Source organism: Monopterus albus, unplaced genomic scaffold (genome assembly GCF_001952655.1).
Source record: "Monopterus albus unplaced genomic scaffold, M_albus_1.0 scaffold158.1, whole genome shotgun sequence".
Taxonomy (NCBI): domain Eukaryota; kingdom Metazoa; phylum Chordata; class Actinopteri; order Synbranchiformes; family Synbranchidae; genus Monopterus; species Monopterus albus.
The window spans coordinates 720,513-728,413 of record NW_018128038.1 but is presented as its reverse complement, the minus strand read 5'-3'; positions in this window follow the sequence as shown (position 1 = coordinate 728,413).

Here is a 7,901-nt window from a genome sequence, read left to right as displayed (position 1 = left end):
TGGGGTGGCATAATAAATTGTGGGGGGTCAAGAAATGTCCCCGCCGGGCCAAGCTTGGCCCGCGGGCCCTACTTTGGGCACCTCTGTTCTAATGGAAAGATAGTGAATGAGGCTAACTAAATAAATATATTATGAAAAAACAAAGAATGCATAAAAGAGTTTAGTCTTCCTTGGACCTGGGGCACTGTAAGTAATAATTTATGCAACATAAACAACACAACACAAATATATAACAACCACAATAATAAACATGAAGAATAAAACCTACCAAGAAAAAACTGCAACAACATAAAATCCAATCAATTCAGCTTCAATTCAGTGTTATTTATATAGTGCCAATTCACAACAACAACAGTCATCTCAGGACATTTTACAAAGTAAGGTCTAGACCTTTACTCCGACAAACCCTGGCTCTTGGCGGGTGGCCTTCTGCCTTGACTGGTTGGGGTGAGTGGATAGAGAGAAAAGAAAAGAAAAACAACAAGACACAATAAACACAACAACAAACAAGCACTGGGCAGGTTTATGTGGCCAGTGACTGCTCATCAGAAACCTAGAGCTCCAGAGCCAGGGCTACCTGCAGAAAGGTACAGGGAGAGAGGACACACTATGGGAGAGAGGAGACACACAGTTAGGCACCCATTTAAGGCGCTGTAATGTGGGGAGAAAAAAAAAAAAAAATTGGAGAGGAGAGGAGCTCAGCACCATGGGACGACCCTCAGCCTAGGCCTGTAACTAAGGGATGGCACACCAAACCAAGCCTATCCTAGAATACATGTCCAGTAATTTCATAAACACCATTACATGGGCCCAAGCGAAGGCCATCCTGTTGACTAGAAACCACTGGTACGGTTAAGCCAGCATGGCTGTAACGGTGGCAACAGGACGTCCCAGGCCCCCTGTTTGCTTGCGGTTACTAAGATGGCTGTCAGTCTTATCCTTGTTCGGCCACACTAGTCATCGTGATGCCATGAAATATTGGAAGCCATAAAACAACATGTTAAGTCCCTGTCCTACTAAGATTATATTAAAAATATGAATAACTCATAACAGAACAACAATATTTTATCAACCTAACTATAAGCTTTATCAAAAAGGAACGTCTTAAGTCTAATCTTAAAGGTAGAGAGGGTGTCCGCCTCCCAAACTGAGATTGGGAGCTGGTTCCACAGAAGAGCAGCTTGATAGCTAAAGGCTCTGCCTCCCATTCTACTTTTGTGGACTCTAGGAACCACAAGTAGACATACAGTACACTGATGATAAGGCTCTATGAGGTCTTTAAGATACAATGGAGCCTTATCACTGAGTTCTTTGTATGTTAGGAGAAGGATTTTAAATTCTATTCTGGATTTTACAGGGAGCCAGTGGAGAAAAGCCAATATGGAAGAAATATGCTCTCTCTTGTTAGTTCCTGTCAGTACTCCAGCTGCAGCATTTTGGATTAACTGGAGGGGAACTTTTTAGGGAATTACTGGGACATCCTGATAGTAAGGAGTTACAGTAGCCCAGCCTGGAAGTAACAAAAGCATGGAGCAGTTTTTCAGTCTCATATTAATCCTCATACCAAATAAAATTATTAGAAAAGAACTGTAGAAAAAGAAAAGCTAAATCAGTATCTATATTCTACATACTGGCATAATTAAATGGAAAACAAATGTTTTAAGCATAACTTCTAGATGAAAATATATTACACTGATGTATATTATCCAGTGTTTGATAAGCAGCTGTGTGGTTTGATTATGTCTCAGACCAACTCTGGCTGTCACCAAATTAAAGATGTATATGAGTGTAAACATGCTGCTTTTAGTATTGTTTATTTCTAACAGTGTTAACAGCACTACACTGCTGAGTAAACACTTTGGTAAATTAAAATGGAGCTGTTTTTCCTTCAGCTTTCACCAAATGAAGGTGAACCCCTCCTCCAAACAAACACTTCCCAGACTCTCATGTTACTTAAGAAGCTTTAGATAATTACACCATTTTTCATGTCACGCTAAAATGACAGAATGTACTTGATTACAGAGACCTTTCCAGGTTAACATTGGTCACCTCAGACACACTAATGCACATTACTTGAAGAGGGTTTTTTTTTTGCTGTGGGGAAAATAGTTCCTGATCATTACAGATGGCTCCTCTCTCAGCAATGTCAAGAAATGAATGAATGAATAAAATTACTCCAATTATTCGTCAGCTGTTTGTTCTGAGACATCTGCTCATTGTATCACAGAGAATGAGGGATAAACCAATTTTCCTCAAAACATAATTATGTGAGGTTACTTTTCTGTTGTTCTCTTGAGTGTTTTCTGGTAGTTTGGTCCATCATCCTACACACACAGGAACCTCCAGGGAGTGAACAGCGAACAGATGCACAGTTATTGATTATATTAGTCAATATAGCCTAGTTCCCTCCCCGACTATTATACTAATGCACTTTGGGTGAATGTCCCGGCTAGCCTTGCAGGCCAGGTTATAAAGTGCACCAGAGCTCCTAAATTATTCACAAGGCCCCTTCACCAGCTCTGGGCCTCCATTAGAGATAGCAGGGGAAGGGTGGAGAGGGCGGTGACGATGATGTCACTCAGCCCCACGGAGCCAGACGTGGGCACCTGGGACTGGATGATGAAGTCAGCTGTGGAAGACCACAGCTCTGCCGGAAGAGTTTGTCTAAGGAGATGAGCGCTCTGCCTCCACAGGTCACTTCAGCAGCAGACCCTCGTGGCCAAGAGGGAATGCTGAGAATAATGTGAGTGTGTGTCTATGAATACAGGCTTATGTAACCACAGCTCAAAATGGATGATGACTGCTGAGGGAGAATAGAAATTGGTGAAAATGAAAAATGAAGAAATATATTTGACAAAAAAGTCCTAGATCAGAATGACAATCCAGATCAGCACCAAAATCAACTGGATTGCTCTGTAGGCCATGCCCTACCTCTCCCAAATATTTTATTCAAATCTATTCATTACCGTTTGAGTAATGCTGTGAATACAGCAACCAACAAGCAAACAAATGCCAGTGAAGACACCCCCCCCACCCCCACCCACTTTCGGTGGAGGTAATTAGGACCTAATGAAGGACAGAGAATCACCTACTGAACCGCCAGAGCCTCCTTAGTAACCATCAGAACCTCCTTGAACCACTAGTAGCCTAGCACCTAAAGGACCTGTGGAAATGTACTTTCAAGTCTTTAAATAATAAACAAATAAAAGCAATCATTACCATAAGTGTGTTAATGTTCCACCACGAGCTTCCAGAACAGCTTCAGTATTCTCTGTGGACTCTTTTCCAGGAGATATTCCTGTGGAACATGTCAGTCCAAAAGCTCCCATAAGCGTTCATGCAAGTTTGTGACTGTGAATACCCTTATCAACAATCCATACTTTTAATACTTACTTTAAAATTTTATAGAACACTAAATCCAACTTTATGTGTTTAATTTACTAGTAAACAGTTTTTACACTGAGCGGCCACAGAGAATGGCCTACAACCCTTGCATGGTGCGGCTGCCATCAGTGTAACATTGATCGCTCATTGTCTCCTTCTGGGGATGCTTCTCCCTCCAGCTGAAGTATTGACTGTTGTCAGTGTCATCATTGCTAGAGTTTGTTTTTGACAGAGTTGAATGATGTGCTTTGGTGTATTTGACTCTTGTAGTTGTGCATTTATATGATTAGCTAGCAGCACTTAAAATGTACTAATCTACTTCTATAGCTTCCACAAATTTCACAGATCAAGCAAGAGCAAAAAAGATACTATTATGTCCCACCTAACCTCTGTAAATCAGTTTACTAGCATAAAAAAAATGTCTTGAAAAGATTGAAAATAGATAGAACTGCTGACAAAAATTACAGAAACTACACACTATTGTATCATGAGTTCCTGTTATATAACAACCTCCACATATGCCACTTGACTTTGAACATATTCCCTCTGGACTCATATGGCATTTGCTACATTGTGAACTCAGAGAACCCTTGTAAGCGACTATGAAAATGAAAGAAAAAAAACAGCAATTATGTCAAAACATAGGCAATGCCCTGCTGCCAGTTGAAATTTAAAAGCACATGAAATAAACCATGTGTCTTTTTAAGCGTAGTGTGAGGTATTTCCGCTCTCCCACTGGTCTGTTTCGGTGTCATTTCTGGGAAGTTCAGCTCATATTATACACAGCAAAAACACTAAAACACTGAAATATCAACACAGTCAGCAACAAAGCCATCTTTCGTTCTCAGTCTCTCTGTCTCTCACCCTTTGGGCAGTGAGCTTTATGAGGCCTGGAAAGGTCTTTAAATCACTGACACATGCCAACAACTGATGTGTCACTGCTATGATATCTGTTTAATGTTAAGGCGAGGATGGGGGATGGATGGAGTACATGGCCAACAGGCCCCTGAATACAAGTACCACAGAACTAACATCTGTGTGTGAATGTAGTGCTTGAGGCTGTGTTAATAAATCACAGCACACTGTGAGATAAGGCAGGAATGTTATCAGGGTCTCTGGCTGCTGCAATGCATGAGCTAACTCTCCAGTGTCTCATCTATTGACACAGACTTACAATCCTTACTGATTCCAAAATTAGCCATGAACTTTCAACAAGTATTGGGTTTCTTGTAGTAACTGATACCTTTCTGGAAAGAAGAGTCCTACAGTCATGGTAACAGCTCTGTGAGGTTGTATTATTGCCTGTATAATCTATAGTGCAACCAGCAACCAGGGCATGATTGAGTTTTGGTGGCTGCATTTCTGGGAGCTGTCAGATTGTCCATTGTTTAGACAGTCAATGGGCTATACTTAGCCACAACAGTGTGTTGAACTAATGCAGGAGTTTTCAAACAATTGTGACCCAGGGAGCACCATTCTGACTAAGATGTAACCTAAGGACCATTGTTGTGGAATTCAAGCACAATTTTTTTTAAAGGAAAGTGCTGTAATAAAACAGTGAGAACAAATGTGGCAGGCAATAAGTAGCATGCATAATGCAAAAGTAGCCTAAATATAAGCATTTATTAACCAATGTTCTTAACTGAAACCATAATAATTAGCATAATTACTGAAGGAACTGATGAGTGAAGTGGGTGGTCACAGGTGGACTGTGTGTGAGTCAAGGCTGGATAACAAGGGGATGAGGGTCAGGTGTGCACTTCAGACAAAGGGAAACTCCAGAGGCATCTAGAAGCAGTTCATAGAGCAGTTCAGAATACCACAGGGCCAGGAAAACGGGGCAGAAACAGAGGTGTGGCAGTAATTCTCTAAACCCATTCTATCTGATGTCTTTGGTCTCTGGTGGCTAACAGCTGGTCAGGCTTGAACATGTTGAGCTGTTTATTTAAATTGACTGAGAGGAATTCAATTAGCACTGGACATCGGAGAGCCCTTTGGCGCCATATTTCACTTAACCGATTGACCAAACAATTGGACTGATCATATTAAGGGACAAAGAACTGAAATGCCATATTAGATTTCACAAGATCAGGTTTCATTCACAAAAAAGACACATTGTCACTGCTCTTAATGCAATAAATCTTGAGATTAAATACAATATTTATGGCAATAGCCAAATGGTAGAGTAGCTCTTCACTAAAAGCAATTTCTGGCAAAAATGTGTAATTCATTATGATATACAATATGAAGGCCTGTATCTGTCCTTTATCCCATAAATAATAAAAACTACATACATCTTATTATGAATCATTTTATATTACCTACAGTATATTGTATAAATATATTTTAACATGCCCACTGTAAAAATAAATACATAGCTTTATTTACCAAATCATTTTGTTTAGATAATTTCAGGTTGTAACCAGGCTATGATCAGACTGGAGACCTATAGGATCCAACAGTGTTGACCTGTTGGCCCCAGGTGTTTTTACTGCACAATACTATGTCTAACACCGGACATCCTCTCACTCTGGCGTTTCCATGCACTCATTATCTGTGGAAGTAGGAAGCAGGTTTCCTCCTCAGGGATCAATAAATGGCCACAGGTCTCCACTGTGACCAGCTGCATTTGTCCAGGGTTAACTGGAACTGGGCCAAGACTTTGCATAAACTAAGCTCTGATTATCTTGTTGCACATAATCTTTAAGCTTCATGGTGTCCTTAATTATTTCCAGAGGTCTAAAAAAAAAACTCTTGAGCAAAAAAAAAAAAGTTTTTGACTGAGGTGGGATTAATACAATCATGACGATGGGTCTGAAATCCTTTCATATTACCTACATGATGCACAATATTGTACAGCTTAACTATCAACTGTATGGTGCCCTCAAAAATTCCTCAGTGAATAAAATGTTTAAAGTCTATCATAAAGGAAGCAGTGAATGGTTGAACAAGGGAGTGATTTCAGGCACCGTCTCTCAGTGCCATGATACAATATTTATTAACCTGCTGTCAAAGAAAGCTCATGGTGGTTATTTACCTAAACTGAAGAGTGCCAAGCACTGATTTGAAACTGGCTTGTATTAAAGACAGACTTTTATTCTTAATTTTCTTGAAGCATGTTTTATCATATTTTAGTTAGAAGCCTTGCAGTATTCTGATTTGTTCCCATTTTTATTTGCTGTTGATGCTAGTTGCTGTTAAAGAACTCTCAAAACTTCTTATACTTACCTGTTGATTAATTAGGGATATTTTACACTTCCACAGCACAGATGTTTCACATTAAGTTCATGTCACTCAAAGAGTATAACTATCAGTTGAACTTTTATCGGCTTTTAATCTGAAACACCCAGAGAATGTGTTCAGTTTAGGCGAAGTTGTCGTACTGACGGCAGTGGCTTTGTGAAAATGTACAGTTTCAGGGCTGATGGAGTAAAGCATGCACACACTTATTGCCAAAAATCACATAACATCTTTATACCGTATATGTGATCAAGATTACAGACCTAACTGGAAAAAAATAATTATAGTGCCATGAGAACTTTGTACTATGGGGTAAATACATGTTCCATATGAGATGTGGTATACAGATTTATTCAATTTCACAAGTAAGCTAGACAAAATATCTTGGTGTAGCTTGGTAAAACAATACACTGGTTTTTAATCTTGGCAGCTCAGACAGACTAATCACTGAGCCTAAATGGCTTCCAGATGTTCACTTCTTTTTTCCAAGGTGCCCCACTGAGGGTGAAAGCCATTTGTTGTAAACTGTGCAAAACGAGCACTGTTAAAAAAAAAAAGGACAGATCGTACAAAGATGAGTTCTTTCCTACTATAATTAGTCTTCATGTGTTTATCTTCTTTCACTGTCAGCTGTTTAAGCCATTTCAGACAATCGCAGGCCTTTTCTACCACAGCTCGAGTAGTTTCCCTCTGTCCACAATATTAGCATGTTAAAACCAGCTGCAGTTTCTTTTCTAATGGTAAAAAAGGTCAAAGATGCTGCATGTATGTGATATACGCATCATACTAATGTTTTCTTGTACTTCACTGAGTCTTCTAAATTGTCTGTAGGAGTGGGTGTGTGTGGTTGTTTGTCTACATGTCAGCCCTGTGATAGACTGGTGACCAGTCCAGGGTTTACCCCACCCTTCACCCAATGTCAGCTGGGATTGCCTGCCCCCCCCCCACAGCCCTCTTGACAATAAGCGACATGGATAGATGGACTACAATGAATCTTATATAAACTGGAAATGATGTCTTACTGAAAAAACATTTGTTGATTTACCTGTGTCCATTTTGAAGGATGTCAGGACCTTTACTCATTTTTTCATTAATTTTTTTCTGTTGCTTCATGTGGGACTGCTAAAGCTGCAAAATATAATTTGGTTTAATGCTGTGAACATAAATTATCCTGTGCAGAAGAGTATGTAAGCATGAACTAGGAAACTAATAATTTGTGCATGCAGGGTATACATTTAAAACTATGTAGTTTTCAAAATAAAAAAAAAAAAATAATA